Here is an 18,301-nt window from a genome sequence, read left to right as displayed (position 1 = left end):
CATGCTGAGATTGAAGTATTTATCATCCTATGGCATTATGATATAAAGATATCACAGAGGAACAAATTACAAACATCCAACTTACAAATGATTCATAGTTAAGAATGGGAGATATGCAACAGAAAGTGAGAGAAACCTACCCCTTGGAAGGGAAATTCACTCCTGAAAGAGTTAACATGGGAAAAGGTGTCTCCACTGAAGCTTTACCACTAATCTTTGTTTCCACAACAAGTCAAATGAAGCTCAACAACCGCAAGTTACACCCTTGGATATGCTGTAGCCCTATCATCACCATCATGGCCACCATCTACATGGTTTACAGTAACATGAGAAAACAACTTACATAATAGAAAATAAATTGTGATCACTAACAATCGAAATTCAGCATTTAAATAACTGAACAACAGACTAAACATTTCAGATAAATAAATGTATCACAAGATCCATGAATAATTCACACTGAAGTCTAACAAAAGTGAAATACCTTAGAAGTAAACACATCTAAAGAAGAGGAAGAATAATCTATTTTCTACCCTGGCCTACACACCATCTGTTTTTTATTATGAATTTTATACTCATATCTTGTATTTTAATCCCTTTTTTGTATTATTATTATTATTATTATTATTATTATTATTATTATTATTATTATTATTATTATTATTATTTTATGCATACCTTAATGCCACAAGTTCTACAAACCACTGAGTATTTCATTTTTTATGACACACATACCTACATTGAATTAATTTTCATCGAGAAACACATTTGCCCTGTGGTTGTCTTCAAAGGGCCATTGGATGGAGAATCCATGAATACAGTTAAAAAAGCCAACGGGACTTTAGCCTGCATCAATAGAAGTATAGCGTCTAAATCCAGGGAAGTCATGCTACCCATCTATTGGATAATGGTTTTATAGCCCCATTCTCGAGGTGTTGCCTTCGGGAAAGTCATAGGGAGGAGGAGCAAGCTTGTTTTCTGCTGTCCTGCAGACTAGGACGCGGAACAATGGCTTTAAACTACAGGAAAGGAGATTCCACCTGAACATTAGGAAGAACTTCCTCACTGTGAGGGCTGTTTGGCAGTGGAACTCTCTCCCCCAGACTGTAATGGAGGCTCCTTCTTTGGAGGCTTTTAAGCATAGGCTGGATGGCCATCTGTCGGGGGTGCTTTGAATGCGATTTCCTGCTTCTTGGCAGGGAGTTGGACTGGATGGCCCATGAAGTCTCTTCCAACTCTATTATTCTATGATTCTATGAAAACAGAGGGCCAACAATATTTTTTTTACATAGTGGTAAAAGAGCTTTAGTTTTTGTTTTGTTTTTTTTGCCAGTTTGGGTGTCCAGGTGTTATTAAATGATAACTCCCATCTCTTTTGATCTCCCACCATGTAGATAGAGGATAATGGAAGCTGCAACCAAATAGCACTTGTGGCTCTGAGGTTGGGGAAAAGTTATAGAACATTTTGAAATCAGATATCACATCTACAAGTCAATTCAAACCCCATTATCTTCATTAAACAGAACAAACTGCAGCCTTACGTATCGCACCTCCCATCAGATCTCGTCATGATGTCTAATGATGAGGAATACAGGAGGTGTAGCCCAGCATCTGAAGGGCCACAAAAACGACATAGAGGATTGGATTTGGCCCACAGGCCTTGTGTTTGACACCTGTGTTTTACAAGATCCCTTTGCATACACATAGACAAAAGTCCAGTAATACAACAAATATTGCAGCAGGCAAGTATTTTCTCAGTGTAGAGTTTCCATATCATGATACCCTTTTTGTTGTATCAAGGAAAATATAATGTATGTACAAGTGTCTTTTATCTTTTGAGTGGGCATTATATGCTTCCCAGGTTTTCCTGCATAATGAAGCTTTCCGGGACTGCTGGTGTATCTACACCATACAATTGATTCAGTTTGGCACCACTTTAACTGCCATGGTTCAATATTTTCTCAGTGTAGTGTTTCCATATCATGATACCTTTTTTGTTTTATCAGGGAAAATAGAATGTGTTCAAGTGTCTTTTACCTTTTCAGTGGACATCTTATGCTTCCCAGGTTTTCCTGTATAATGGAGTTTTCAGGGACTGCCAGTGTATCTAAACCATAGAATTGATTCAGTTTGATATCACTTTAACTGCCATGGTTCAATGGTATGGAATCACTGGGAATTTACAAGATCTTTAGCCTTCTCTGCCAAATAGTTCTGGTGCCTCACCAAACTACAACTCCCATGACTCCATAGCATTGAGCATTAAATTAAGCTGCATTCATTCTATAGTGTAGATAAGGTATGGGCAAATTGCAGCCCTCCAGCCAGTAGGCTGTTAGGAATTGTGGAAGTTGAAGTCCAAAGAACCTAGAGGGCCGAAGTTTGCCCATGCCTGGTTTAGATGCATCTTAAGTGTAGAAGCTTACTTCTAATCTTCATTCCAATTAGGTTGTAAGCCCTATGTTCAGGTTGAGTCTTTGTTGGAGAGAGCTGCAGAATTTATTTTGTGTGCTACTTGGCTTGTGCCCTCATGATCCTTGTTCAGCAGCTGGTTGGTTATAAGCAGACTAGCTGTCTTTCTGTTGGTTTGTCCCAACTACAATAGATCCATTCAAACAATTGTTGAGTGTTGAGCTAAAATCTAATGGACACCTCTATCACACCAACAGAGTGAAATAAAAAGAACCATATCAATTATAGAGAATGATTTTGCACATTTCAGAACCCAAACCCCAGCTCTTCATAGTGCACATAGAAGTTTGCAACTTATGTTAGTACATTCTACAGGCATAAATTCAAAGAACTGGGAAGCAATCCCATATCTGAAAACCCATTCTGATCTTGTCGTCTATGTCAATTATTTTTAATTGAACTTCTCCCAGGATGGTTTTTGATGATGGAAGATCTCATCAGATTTTTCAACCCTCAATAGGACAGTCATGTTTCAACTTTCTTGCCTAGTGGATAAAATCTTTGAACAGATTTCAAGGACAGCTGGAGAGAAGACATTGTATTAATCTAGCCTGAGGGTATTGCCAGCACAGGTGGGTTTCTGTCCATAAAAGAAAAAAGGTCAGACAGCACGTTTGAACACTTCCAAAGTGAAAATAGCCATATAAAAGTGATGTTTCAAACCTTTCATAATGAAATATGATCAGAATGGCATTAACATGAACTGATAATACCAAACTTTTAATAGAAATAAAAAAAGATAGTTAAAGTAAGTTACATTTGCTCTGCAACCACCAACAACCTGTGGGAACATAGATCCACATGGCCACTGATGTAGAATTAATGTAATCTGACTACCATGACTCGAGGGAATTGACATGTGAATTTTGGTTTTATAAGGTCTCTAGTCTTCCCTGTCAAAGAGTTTTGGTGCTTCATCAAACTGTAAATCCCAAACTGCCATCACATTGAGCTATAGCAGTTAAAGTGGTGTCCAATTTCAATTTATACTACATTGTAGATGCAACCCAAGAAAAAATGCAGAATGGCTCTATTTGTAATAAAGAAATGACTGCTAACCTTTGGCTCATCAACTTTGAGCATTGTGTTGTTGAAAGCTTTCATGGCCAGAATCACAGGCCTGCCATAGATGTGGGCAAAACCTCAGGAGATAATACTTCTGGAACATGGCCATATAGCCTGAAAAACACACAACCACCCCAATTTTGGGCATGTTTACACAGGTTAACATGGGCCAAAGCCACTTAAAGTGGCCTTGAACCGTGTTAACAAAAGTTGAGGACTGCTCCAGAATTTCACTGATAATCTAGAGCAAATTGTGATTTTAGGCCCACATAAACATATGGGCTGGTTCCAAGACAGAACTTGGCACAACTCTTTATATGACCATCCCATGTTCCTGGGCTTGGGCAGCCTGGGGACATAGTGTAGCACTTACAACTTCTTCACAAGGCCCATTTGGGCAGTGCCATTGTGCTGGCAATCGCCAATGAAAGGTAAGGTGCATAGGGTAGCTTGTAGTGCCCCATGGACCCTCCTCCCTCCCCTCATCACAGGAAGGGGACAGGAAAGGGTGCTTTGATGCCCTTTCCCTCCCCTTATCAGATGACAGAAATAGTGCCAACACGCATTGCCCGGACTCCCTTTCTGCCATCACATGGCAAAAAAGGGAGGAAAGTGTGGGTAGCTCAGTTGAAGCTACCCAAATGACACTTTCCTCCCTGTAGTGGAGAAAGCACATTTTGGCGCTTCTCCTCCACTTTGGTAGAAATATTGGCAGGGCCTGCCATGCATTGTGTGATGGCGCACGGCAGGCCCCATACTTGCCGTGATTAAAAGCAGCAAAACAGGGCATGCTATGCTAGGCGTGAAATGTCTGCTGGCCATCACTTATCACTTGGAGTGACATTGGCCAGGGTGCAAGGGCAATCAAAAGAGGGATGGGGACAGGAGAGGGAAATTCTCACGTCATCAGATGGCCCAGCTAACATGACTCCAGGTGAGGAGCAACAGCCACCAGCCATTTTGAACCCAATGGTTGTTGTTGTGATAAGAACATGAGGGGGTAGTAAAGGCTTGGTCAGGACTCCTTCCCACCTCTTCGGAGGCCTAGGGGTTGGCAGCAAGAACCATTCAGGGCTGAGTCAGATTTTGGCACTCTAGATTAGCACTGGGGTCTTGTGTCTGTGCAGAACTGCCATGTGTAGAATCACCCTTTACAGTATTGGACTGTTCTTTGACTGCCTTTTCAGAGAGAACTGTCCTTTCACTTGACGACAAAATTCTCATCCTCCCTGACAGTTTATTGTTGCTGCTCTGCATACTGGGTTTTCAGAAGAAGGATCGTTTATAGGATAGTTATGACAGCTAAACATTAATTATTCCCAAATATGAATTTGAAACCCATGTGTATTTTTTTGCCAATCCGCTTACCCTAATTGCTCTTGAGCCCACTGAACGGAAAATTATAGATCTCTTCTTGATACAAAAGGCAGAGAAATTGGCTAGCAAACTCATTGGGAGAATGCTCCCTCATTATTTGGTATAAAATATAACTGTGTCATAACTGCTATGATTACAAAGGATTAAAAGTGGCTCTTGTCCCATATATTGTGAAACAGTATATATACTTTTAAAATAATGAGGTCTTTTAAAAAATAATAAAACATAACAAAGCAAAGCAAAACAAAACAAAAACCAAGCATCTTGCAATTGTGAAGATGGGACAGTAGATCAATTCCTCTCTCTTTTTCTTTCAAAAACTCCTCTTTCATCAGTCCTACCATCTTTGAAAGAGAGATTCCTTTCTTAAAGCCATCATTTGGTAATGTTTGACTATTGTTGCAGGACTATATCCAGATTCAAAGGGATTTTTTTTTCTTTTACTCCCTCATGAAAAATCTCAAGTCAAAAGGTTACATTACAGGGACAAAGAATTTTAAAAAACAACTGAAGAGAATAAAAAATATTTTTCAGCTTTTGTCTTTTTGTATTTAAAATAGGAAAGCCCTAAGGTTTTGTTAAAATATTCAGCTCCAGTCACCCTTACACCGCTGGGTTCAAGTGTAGCCTGGCTTAAATATTACAAAAGAATACTGCTGTGGAGAACTGTGATGACTACTACGATATGAAATAATATTGGGAAAGAAGACTGATGAAGACTAAAATTCTGATAGAATTGTCATTTTTCTTCCCATTTAGCATTGATCTCGCTTTTGAGTTCAAAGTACATAGGAAATGACTTTATACGGATCCAGATCCTTAGTCCATTTAGCCCAATTGCCGACTCTAGCTGGAAGCAGCCTCCAAGTGTTTCAGGCTGGATTTCTTCCTAAATCCATCTAGAAAGTCCTGATTTACATCTACATTGTAGATGCCTTTTAATTGCCATGGCTCAATGTTATTGAATCATGGGAGTTGTAGTTTCACAATGTCTTTAAGCCTTCTCTGCCAAAGAGTGTGAGCAATTCACCAAATTACATTAATTCTACAGCGTAGATGCACCCTTTCAATCATAGATTTGTAAGGGGATCCATAGGCTATCAAATCTAACCTACTCAGTAGGGTTGTGCTATTGGACTGGACCGTGATCTGTTTTTGGTATACACATTTCAGTGGGCACCCAGATCCATTTTCAGGAACCTCCCAAAATCGGCTAATGGAAAAAAAGCCGTTTTCAGTTCGGCAGCTGAAAGATCCAGGGATATCCAGCCTATTGGTGACAATGGGGAACTTAGGACTTTGTTAAAAAAACCATTTTCTGGGATCTTTTTCCCTTATATCCTTCAATGAATCCTTAACCAACAGGCTTAAGAAACCATCTTTTCTGCGATCTTTACCTCTTATATCCTTCAATGAGTCCTACCTCTTCATATGGGGCTAAATTTCCTTCCAAGGCCCATGTTAAAACTTTGTATGGGCTGCTTTCCTTCCCAAGACTTGGTGTTAAGACACTTCCATGGGCTGCTTTTCTTCTGAGCCCCAGTGTTGAAACACTTCTATGGGATGCTTTCCTTCTGAAGTCCCAGTGTTAAGACACTTCTATGGGCTGCTTTCCTTCCCAAGACTCGGTATTAAAAGATTTATATCCTCCAATGAGAGCTGGGAAGGAACTGAATTCTCCTCACGGGGACTCAAGTGAGTCAGGCTCCCTTCCCTTTGGTAAACCATTCCAATATTTAAACAAAACACCCTCCCCAAATGCCCTTTTACAGTCCATAAACAAAAATTGCCAAAGAAAAGATTGGAATTGGAGCTAGCTAGATGTGAGTGGCTTTCTTCTTCTGATTGGCTCGGGCAGGCAGCAGGGCTCAAAGGGAAACCCGTGCGCATGGGGCTGCCTCCCACCCCACACTCCACACGTAATCAAAAGAATCCAAAAGCAACCGCTTATGGCAGCCATTTGGTCTGTTGCGGCTGGAAAAAAGGGTGGCAGAGCCCATGCCATTATGGCTGACTAAAAGAGCCAAAACAACCTAAGCCCATTTTGAAAAACGGACCTGTGCACAACCCTATTAAGTGCAGGAACGTCTGCTAGAACAGGTAGCTGTCCAGCTGTTATTCTGTCACCCAAGTACTACAACTAAGCACAAACTTGCACACTTCTGAAATCAGACAAAACTGAGTATCTTTAGGTTTGTGTATAGATAATTTGCTTTTCAGACATCAAATATGTAGAAAAGCATAATGTGAAAATTGGCCTTTGAAATGTGACATCTTTAAAGTAATCCTGTCTAAAACAATACAGCAATGTGTTTTTGTAGTGTACCTTAACGTCACTTCCAAATTATGGTGACCCTAAGGGTTTTCAAGGCAAGATTTCTTCAGGGGCCTTCCTCTTTGGCTGAGAGAGTGTCACTTGCCCAAGATCTCCCAGTGGGTTTCCATGGCTGAGCATGGAATCCTGGTTTCCAGAGTCATAGGGTGCATCTACACTGTTAAATTAATGCAGTTTGATATGACTTTAACTACTAGGTCTCAATACTATGGAATCATGTGGGCTGTAGTTTCACAAGGCCTTCAGTCTTCTCTGCCACAGAGAGCTGGTGCCTCACCAAACTCCTGTTCCCAGGATTCCATAGATTGAGTAATGGCAATTAAAGAGGTGTTACATTGCATTCGTTCTACAGTGCAGATGCACCCATAGACCAATGCATAAACCACTACAACATGTGGGAGATCACAATACAACCATATAATACAGCATTTGAATCTGTAACCTTTTGTGTGATTTTAAAATTACCAAAGGAGATTATTTCAATTGGTTTGTCCACAGACTGGGATTTAGAACTAGTATCCCAACAAATGTACCAAACCTCACCTCCCATCAGCTCCAGACATAGTGAGGAATTGTGGAAGGAGCTGTTTATCAGTGTTGGGCAGAGCACAGTTTCATTACAACAACCCATAGTTTCATTGTCCCATTCTGTAGATATTTAAAAATGCAATCTTATGCATGTTTACTCAAAAGCAAGTCATGCTCCATTAGGCTTACCAGGAGTTATTATAATATGTTTACAATTTCAACAGAAAACCAAAAAGGTATAAGGAGTGATTAAAATAATAACAACAATTTATATCCACAAGTAAAATGTTTGCAGCAGCTAAATCATTCGCCCTCCAGAATTCATTACATTTGCTTCACAGTAGCTCTATCTTGATTACCAGGATATAAACTGTGACCATTTGTGTTCCAAATGAGAAAACACACAAACAGTCCTGCTTACCACAAAACAGTGAGGTGTTTGTCTGTTTTGTAGTAGTTTTTGTGCCTTTCTGTGAAGTGTATTTGTTGTCTGTGTGTCTGTGAAAAATTATTGTGCCCCCCCCCCCACCTTTGCTTGTTATATACATGTGTAGGGGTTGTGTACTGAATTTCTCATAGGGAAATAATTATAGTGAGTCAACACAAAGGTAAATCTAGTGAGTTTAATAGCTCTACTACAGTTGGCACTAATTCTCAAATTTGGCCTTTCCCCACAAATTCTGGAAATCACATGTGTAGTTGTCCCTCCACATTTGCAGTTTTCACTTTTACAGATTTGATTGTTTACATATTTGATTTAAAATGTTTTCTCTAGGAATATTTATATCCTACAGGGTGTTTCTATGCTCAACTTTCTCCAGTCTCTAGAAATCTTTAGGTTTTATAATGTAATTCTATGATCATTTCTTACATAAAAGTAATACCAGATGACCTAGAAATTGCTAGAGATGTGTTCTTATGCATGTTTACTCAAAAGCAAGTCAAAGAAATTGCATTTTTAATTGTATCTTTCATTTTCACTGGGTTCTTGTGCCCCTAACCCCAGCAAATGTGGAGGGATGACTGCATTACTTTTCTGCTAAATGCTAGAGAATCCCTGACAGCTATTTGAATCTTGCTAGTTTTTCTCACTCTGTCAGAACCAGAGCTTGGAATTTTGGGCAGCATCAAAAAGAGCATAGTGTCTAGATCAGTGGTTCTCAACCTCTGGGTCCCCAGATGTTTTGGTCTTCAGCTCCCAGAAATGGTAAACTGGCTGGGATTTCTGGGAGTTGTAGGCCAAAACACCTGGAAACCCACAGGTTGAGAACCACTGGTCTAGATCAAGTGAAGTCATGGTGTCTCTCTATTTGGCTTTGGTCAGACATCACCTGGAATACTGTGTCCAATTCTGGGCACCACAGTTCAAGAAAGATATTGACAAGTTGTAATGTGTCCAGAGGAAGGCAACTAAAATGAGCAAAGGTTTCCTATGAGGAACAGCTCAAAGAGCTTGGTATGTTTCGCCTGAAGAAGAAAAGGTTGAGAAGAGACATAATAGCTGCCACCATGTTTATATATGTGTGTGTGTGTGTGTGTGTGTGTGTGTATATATATATATATATATATATGTGTGTGTGTGTGTGTGTGTGTGTGTGTGTGTGTGTGTGTATGTGTGTGGCTGGAGTTACACTTTAAAATGTACCTCTTCTGACTTACATACAAATTCAACTTGAGAACAAACCTACAGAACCTGTCTTGTTCATAACTTTGGGACTGCCTATATTTGTATAGAATTAGTCCAGAATAGAAAACAGCCATCAGAAATGGGATGGTTTACAAAGACTTCCTTGCAGCAGGATGAAAATTGCTGAAATTATTCATTGTTACCTTTGAGAAGAGATATGGTAAAGAACTACATCCATAGGATACAATCAGCAATACAACTAGGTTCAGCACTGGTCACAAAACTGTGTTAAAGACCTTCACTAGTACTGTGATTCAGCCTGCATTCCCTATTTCTGTATCCTAAAAACCCTCTACAAATAACTCTCCTGACCTGACTTTCTCACCACTGGGAAACTTTGGATGTCCTTCTCCTCCCCATAAAAAAAAAAAACATAAAAAGGTATTTTTGATCTTACATGAGCTCTGATTCCACTGACTATTCAACAAAATAAACTAGCCAGTTTCCAAAGGCTATAAAGCAGAAAAGACCTAGGAGAGAAATACATATAATTATTTGCAGGTCCTTTAAGCTTCAGCCCTTCAGGCTGTTATATTCAGGCACCCCTCTGAAGAGAACCAATTAAGGACAAAAGAAAGACTTCTTTTTGTGTAATACTAACCATGATAGGATTCTGTAGAGGCACAACTTCCCATTTCAGAAAGCATACCTGAAACAGCCCTATTTATATTAAAATTTCAGTTGATAATAGTAATAAATTTTAATTGTAATTGTCCAATAATAAATGGGTTGCACTGCCATTCAAATCAGGATAGACTCCAATTCCTATTGTCCTCAATACTGCAGGTGTTATGTATTTATTATGTAACACTTTTTTATCAAAACTTGAACTAGGGACGTTTAAAGATAGGGAATGTTTTAAACTCTTTTACACTCTTTGTGTGGTGTCTGAGATTTCCTGCTTGGGTTTGTTGCACAGACCCCACTTCAACCTGTTGTAATTTATTACAGCTTCAAGGTTGTCGCAAGTGTGGAAAATAAGGGGCATGGATCAGGATCCCAGATCTCTCTTCTATCTCTTCTCTGGTCTTCAGGTGAAAAAGGAGAAATCTCAGGATGTGTGTGTGTGTGTGTGTGTGTGTGTGTATACAACAGCATTTCCTTCAATCTTCATATATTTAGCACTTTTATAGTGATTTCAGTGTTCAAAGCACTTTGCAGCACCTAATAAACATGCAAGCCTATAAGTTAGGTGAATAGATACTATGCTGGTTTTAGATCTTAAATAAATAAGTTTAGGGATGTAAGAAACATAAATCATTTGGTTGCTTAATCAATTGATCTTTCCCTGCATAGCTGCAGATGAAATATATGCAATATAATTGTATGTTATTGAACTCTGGTCTTCCAGGTGTTTTGAACTTCAGTTCCTTACATCCTGATTAAGGATTTGCAAAGGCAGCTGAGGCTTCTGAGAGCTGAAGTCTAGAACATCTGGAGGACTAGAGTCTGGGAATGATTTAACCAATTAGTGTTTGAAGCCATAAGCAATGGATAGATGATTATGTACAACCAAGGGGAGAATGCTGATACATCGTCTTTCTATAAACATAACCTTAAACTATGGAAGTCTCATTTAACAAAAGACCCTGGAGACTAGCAGCATGTTATTCATTATTTTGTATTACAGGCAGTTTCCAAGTTACAAACAAGATAGGCTCTAGATTTAGTCTTAAACTTAATTTATATGTAAGTTGGAACAAGTATAAATAAATAAATAAATATTTACAAGTGCTGTAAATAAATTGTTGTCTCAAAATGTCATCTGGGATAACTAACACTCAGGTAACATACATTTCTGATTGAAAAGAGTGAATAATTCAATAGGAACTCTTAAAGAGACTCAACACACACACTTAACCTATGGAGGATGGCAGAATAAAATTCTTGAAGTCAGAGGAGGAAAAGGGGTTATTTATTCTTTTATAAGTGGTTGACTGAGAGATGTCTGATCAAGCAACACCAAATGGTCAAAAGGGTATAACCATACAACAAGAAAGTCAAAGTTAGCAATGGAAAAGAACACGGAAAACTAGCATTTTTGGCCGAGAAATCCTGGAATTTATGTACGGACTTTAGTAAAGCCAGAAAAATGAGAGCAAATCCTAATAAACCTGCCAGGAATGATGGGATTCTGCTCCCTTCACTCCTTCCCACTGATTTAAGCAAGCCCAAGTTACATCATTAAATTGTTGGACTATCTATGCTTAGCAGAATTAGTCTCCAGGAAGATTTTAAGGGGAGTTGAAGTGCTCATAACTAATAATTCTTGTGCCTTTGAGATTTCTCAGCTTGTTTCTGAAAAGTATAATGCACAATGTATTTTTTTAGCTTGGTGGCTTTTAATAGATTCTTACCACAATGTTGCTTTTATTCTTTTCTCCATTTATCTTGTTGCATTGTAGAACAGACAATATGACATCACTCTTCACTTCCCATACCAATTCTAACCGGGGTGGATATTATTACAACACTCATAATAACATTTAGCCCTTCCCTGCACCTAAGCATGGCATGCTTGCTTGGGAAGAATAAGTTGCACAACACACATTGCTGGGTTCTTGAAGAAAAGGGAGTTGCATCAGGCCAGCCTACCACCAATTCGCTTTACTATATATGTCTCCAGCATAAGTATAGTGAGCACTCCATATTTGCGGGTTTCTTTTTTGCAGATTTGATAATGGATTTGATTTAAATGATCTCTCTAGGAATCCCTAGGCACTATAGTACAACACTATGATCAACATCTGGAAGGAGATGACCACAGAACTGTACTGGAGGACCTAGACCAGTGGTTCTCAACCTGTGAGTCCCCAGGTGTTTTGGCCTACAACTCCCAGAAACCCTAGCCAGTTTACCAGCTGTTAAGATTTCTGGGAGTTGAAGACTAAAACATCTGGGAACCCAAAGGTTGAGAACCACTGACCTAGACATTATTTCAGAGAATGCCTCGCTAGAATTCTCCATATTGTCCTGTGTAGAATTACACTGAATTTACAGAAAATGTCTCTCTAGAAATCTCTAGATTGTTTAGAGTAGAATTCCAGTGGATGTTAATCATAGACTTGTGCTGGACAACCTGGAGATTCCTAATGAAGTATTCTATCAGGTAATTATTATTTTTTTTTGCAGAAGTTCATTTTTATGGACATTCTGTTCCCCTAACCCCAGTGAATGTGTGGAAGTGACTGTATTTCATTTTTTTCTCCAATGATAAGGGAGCTATTAATAAGTGTAGTGGAAGCAGCTCAAATGCTACTGGAATTGTGAACACTTTTGAGATTGAGTCCATCTAATAAATGGGTATCCAAAGTACTACAGGAGTCAGTGCCATTAAAATTTAGATTAAAATTCAGAATGCATTTACCCCCCCCCCCCCCCCGCCCTACGCCCTCCACACATAGCTCTTACTGACTGAGCGATTAGCATCCACAAAAGGTCTTGGGGAGTTACTCTCAATATGCACATTATTAGACATCAAGGAATGTTGTATGCACTCAGTTATCCTGGTTAGAAGAGATACGACAGGGAATATGTTCTCCCAAATTGCAGGAAACACATTCACCAGATTAGTTTATCTTTTCAAAATGGCCTTGAATTTTGTAGCCTAGCAATAATTAGATAAAAATGGCATTTTACATTTATCTTGCTCTAAATGGGTTGTAATTTCTAAAAAGATCAAAAGATTGAGGCTCCTTTAAGGTATTTCATCCACTGCCTATAAAATTAATCCTTTTTAAAAAATAAAATAAAATAACAGTGTACAAAGCTCATCCCTTACTAACTTCTTGTTATATTGATTAATTCTACTAATCTTGAGCTGACATATCACAAAATAAATAAAGTTCGACATCTTGCTGGAGCAAGTTATTCAAGCAGCATATCAATAAACCATTTTTGAATTATTATTATTATTATTATTATTATTATTATTATTATTATTTAAAAAAACCCTTCCTTACTATAGAACAGCCTTATCTGGCACAGCAATTTGACTGGAATAAAGCAGCACATCTGAAATAATGAAAGGTAGCAATCCCGAATTTAGACTTCATAGCAAGCATGGTTCTCAGCAAGATGTTCAATGTACCATGATATCAGCAAGCTTGCTAAAGCCACAGGTAAGCAGTAAGACAACTGGAAATTCCTGCAGTACTGCATGGATAAGCAAGGACAGCTCTGTACTGTTCATAAGAATAATGATTTTGATAGCTTTTATTTTATTTGAAATGATTTATCATGACAGCTGGGAAATACACCCTACAGGGCAGATTGCTGAATGGAATGTCAAACTGAGAGAGTTAGAAATAAGTACCGGAAAGGTGGGGAATCAGATATATATATACACACACAGGTTAGAATAAGTTGTAAACTGGTTGTTATAATTATTCATCCTCAGTTATTTCTTAAGTCCTACTGATTTCAATGGGTCTTCTCAAAGAATGATAAAATTTGGATGTAATGTAACATATATATGCAGTAAATTCTCAGTTAACTGCCACCCATGGGATTGGTAGATACTGGATAAATGTAATTTTGGGTTTCTTGAGAGTTATTATTAAAATACACCTAATACTGTACCATACCATAAATTCTGCATTGCCTTGATATTAATATTGATAAACAGTAATTAAAAGCAAATTAAGATGACTGAGTAGTAGACTCAGTAGACTGAGGGTAGACTAAGAGTCTACTATATTTGTGACACACTGGGAGTTTTGGCTCATTTCATTTGAACATACACAATAAAAAATCAGATCCCATGCCTTGATCAGCTACCATCTTGTCAAGAAAATCCACTACTAGCACCTGACCTGGTTCCCACTTTTTTTGGCATACCTTGCTATGGCACTGTATGTTTTTAATCTGTTATGTAAACAATCTGTGGCTGTTATTCTTTCTCCTTTAATGTTCAGCTGTAAACCTACTTTTGCACACAGAGATATTATGTGAGCATGACTATAGCCCCTATGCAATAGCAATACTGCACAACATATTCCAGTGTCTATGTGCCATTGCCTAATGTGATGCATGGCCTCAATGCACAAAATGTGATGTGAAACTGCAATACAATGTGCAACCGACAGTATGCAATGCACCTTTGCAATGTGTTAATACAAGCACATTGGTGCCTGAGCAATTCCCCTTCCATTGCTATCTGTAGAATTGTAAGTGGGCTGGGCACAGCTGATTAATCACCAGCAGCAATAGATCATTGCCAACCAGAAGGCTGGTAGTTCAAAGCCTGAGTCGGAGTGAGCACCCGACTGTTGGCCCACCTAAGCAATTAGAAAACAGCTGAGCTGTGAGTAGAAACATTAGGCACCACTTAGTGTGGAGGTATTTTATGACACCATAAAAATGCTGGCAATAAAAGAACAGCATCTCCTGTGGCCGGAGTCAGCATAACTTCCAGATGCCAAAGTTGGAAAAAATGCGGATATACCTCTATCTGCTTGTCTGTCATGTATGTCCAATGGCATTGAATGTTTGCTGTGTATGTGTGTGTTGTGATCCGCCCTAAGTCCCCTAAGGGATGAGAAGGGCAGAATATAAATGCTGTAAATACCGTAAATAATGTGTAGTGTGATGTGTCCATAAGTGGACGCCACTCACATTGTGAACATTCATACAGGGAAACATATGAACCTTGCTCATGTTAAGACTTTATTGGGTGCTATTAAGGTGATTGCAATTAATTTTGATGTTGTCATTATTTTAACAATCATATGCATGTTCTAGATGTATTTTTGTAAAAAAAAAAATAATTATCTGTTTTGTGATTTGATAATTTTGTTACAGGTTTTTTAAAAAACTATAAAGGTAAAGGTTTTCCCCTGACGTTAAGTCCAGTCATGACTAACTCTGGGGGTTGGTGCTCATCTCCATTTCTAAGCCGAAGAGCTGGTGTTGTCCATAGACACCTCCAATGCCATGTGGCCAGCATGACTGCATGGAGCACCGTTACCTTCCCGCCGGAACCTATTGATCTACTCACACTGGCATGTTTTCGAACTGCTAGGTTGGCAGGAGCTGGGGCTAACAGCGGGCGCTCATTCCGCTCCCGGGATTTGAACCTGGGACCTTTTGGTCCGCAAGTTCAGCAGCTCAGCGCTTTAACACACCAGGGTTAATTGCATGATAATTGACATACATGGATTTACTCTTTACTCAAGGACCCAAATTCTTTTCTGGTTCAGTTAAAAAATGATCACAATTCTCTTGTTTAAATATACTCTCTGAAATCCTGTTTAATCTAGAGAATTTTTATTCATTAAATTCATCATTTTTACTCTTCCCTCACTTGGATTTAGTTTAATTTTATCTATTTATCCTTTCCCACGCTAACAATTAAACATAGATAAAGTAATTTTTCTCTCTTTTTTAGGAGTATTGATTTTTGTCCTTGGAATTCCTACTTTATACCACACTCACTTACACAGCAGGAAACCTATTAACATTTCCCTGAAATGGATGTCTGTCTGTCAACTTGACAATTTTATAGTACTCTAATATTTATTATCTCCAAAATTCAGAGTATCTCCTTTTCCCTTTCTCTTTTATCACTAGGCAACCATATTTTTCATTCCCCTCATTCTTCTTGATGCAAAATGGTTCCAGGACAAGAAAGACTTTGAAGGGGGAAAATTATTCTTACAGAGAGTTATTTTGACAGTGGGTGAAAAACTTCCTTCATCAAAGAGGAACCACACCCTGTCACTCAGTTCTAATTACAATCTTGTATCTGTCGATGAAAAGAGATGACAATTCCCTCTGGTGATATCATACAATGACATTTACAAAATGACGTTGGTCTTGGCCAAGTCTCCATATTTGCCAACACTAGTCAGTGTCAGCTGTGCTCACACATGCTGGCTACACTGATTTAAAGCATGATTATTCTCTTTAAACTTGAAGAAAAATGTGCAATGATCTTTTCATGTTAATATTTGGCTGAGCTGTATCTAAATATACTGGTGCATTTTTATTTTTATTTTTTTTAAAAAAAGCCATCTTGTGCTTTAACTAAAACAAAAACCTGGAGCAAAAGTTAAAATAAATCACATTGATTCTACTGACTATTCATCTTTTGTGGATGATGTTTCACCAATCCCTCAATCAAAGAATTGGAATTCCTGCTCCACTACATCATAGAAGTTTTTAATAACTGTTAAGAATGACATTCTTATGCTGCCTCAGAATTTGGGATGGCCATCTGTCAGGGGTGCTTTGATTGTATTTCCCCACATGGCAGAGAGCTGGACTGCATGGCCCTTGTGGTCTCTTCCAATTATATGATTTGCATGTTTGGAAATGTTTTCTTTTGCTTAGTGTTACCAAGCATCAGGATTCATGTTTGAATAAACAGTTTTTGTGGGTCATCTCCAGACAGGAGGCAAGGGTACAAATTCTGCAGTTTGGGTGATCTCAGCTCTGGGAAAGAGCTGTGTGCAAACCTCTTACCTAGTAGGTAGAACGTCAACTTGTTATTATCTCTGAAAATATGTGGATTTATTTTGATTCCTCCTCCTCTCTCAGTCTTTGTGGCACCAGGCATCACCCTTGGCTCTGCTCTGTATCCACCCTCTGGCTAGAAGCAGTAGGTTAGATGAAGTGTTCCTTATCCAATCTTCTTAAATAAAAATGAATAGTCCTCACATTTAACCACAGATCCTGAAATGATTATTTCTGATCTTTTTCAAAACAGAGTATTGTGTGTGTATATTCGAACAACAAGCTGTGAGCAATTGTGGCAAGTAGTACATGCATATGCTTAATGACATTGCCAAGGCCTCACAGTTTTATAATTTGGTCCCAAAATATCAGGAACAATGTACCCTGCTGTTGTTGTATGGGTCATGTATAGCTGGTTGGGAGAATGGGTGAAACTCTAAATGTTCAGAGTTACTCCTGCCAAAATTTCATAAATAGATAAAAGGGGGCAGATAATGTAGATACCCTTTTGGGAGGACATGAATAGTAAAGGAGAATGAAAGCTTGGTAATTACTATGAAAGCTTTGTGAGCCACCTAGATCCCCTAGTTCATTCTGTTTACTGTCATGATTTTTTTTTCATGTCAGGAGTGACTTGAAAAACTGCAAGTCACTTCTGGTGTGAGAGAATTGGCCGTATGCAAGGACGTTGCTCAGGGGACGCCCGGATGCTTGATATTTTATCATCCTTGTGGGAGGCTTCTCTCGTGTCCCTGCATGGGGAGCTGGAGCTGACAGAGAAAGCTCATCCACTCTTCCCAGAGTCAAACCACCGACCTATCAGTCAGCAGTCCTGCTGGCACAAGGGTTTAAACTATTGCACCACCAAGGTCTCCATGATGAATTAATGACGCCTACATTCATGAAAGAATATCTTTGGTATGTTGGTGTGTCCTTATTTATAACCCATCTTTCCCCCCAAAATCAGACACAATGCAGTTTGCAAGTGCAATATAATTTATAACATATAAATAACAAATAATGTTGTTAAAACAAAATTAGACTATTCAGAATGTTCAAAGAAGAACAGCACAAACTTTTCAAGGGAAACGTGTTCCTCTGCTGAGGAGCTCTTACAGAAAAGATGTTTTTCCTAATGTTTAGATGAAACCTGTTTCTTTGCAATTTTTATTCATTGGTTCTTGTATTAGCAGCATAAACGCCCACACCGACTTCTACATGTCATCCCTTTAAATATTTAAAGACACTGACAGCTATCATATCACTTCTAAATCTTTTCTTCTACTAGCTAACTCCCTAAATAGTTCATTATAAGGCATGATTTCCACATCTTTGGTCATATTTGTTGTCCTTCTCTGAACATATTCCAACTTATTAATATT

General features: G+C 38.6%; 1 protein-coding gene across 5 annotated transcripts in view; it reads right to left on the bottom strand.

Moving 5' to 3' along the window:
• The window catches only part of cntn5 (contactin 5), an 870,111-nt gene that overhangs the window by 582,494 nt on the left and 269,316 nt on the right, over positions 1-18,301 (bottom strand). The gene's annotated exons all lie outside the window — the stretch shown is intronic.

This window comes from Anolis carolinensis, chromosome 3, assembly GCF_035594765.1.
Source record: "Anolis carolinensis isolate JA03-04 chromosome 3, rAnoCar3.1.pri, whole genome shotgun sequence".
Taxonomy (NCBI): Eukaryota; Metazoa; Chordata; class Lepidosauria; order Squamata; family Dactyloidae; genus Anolis; species Anolis carolinensis.
This window is presented reverse-complemented; position numbering and strand designations above follow the sequence as displayed.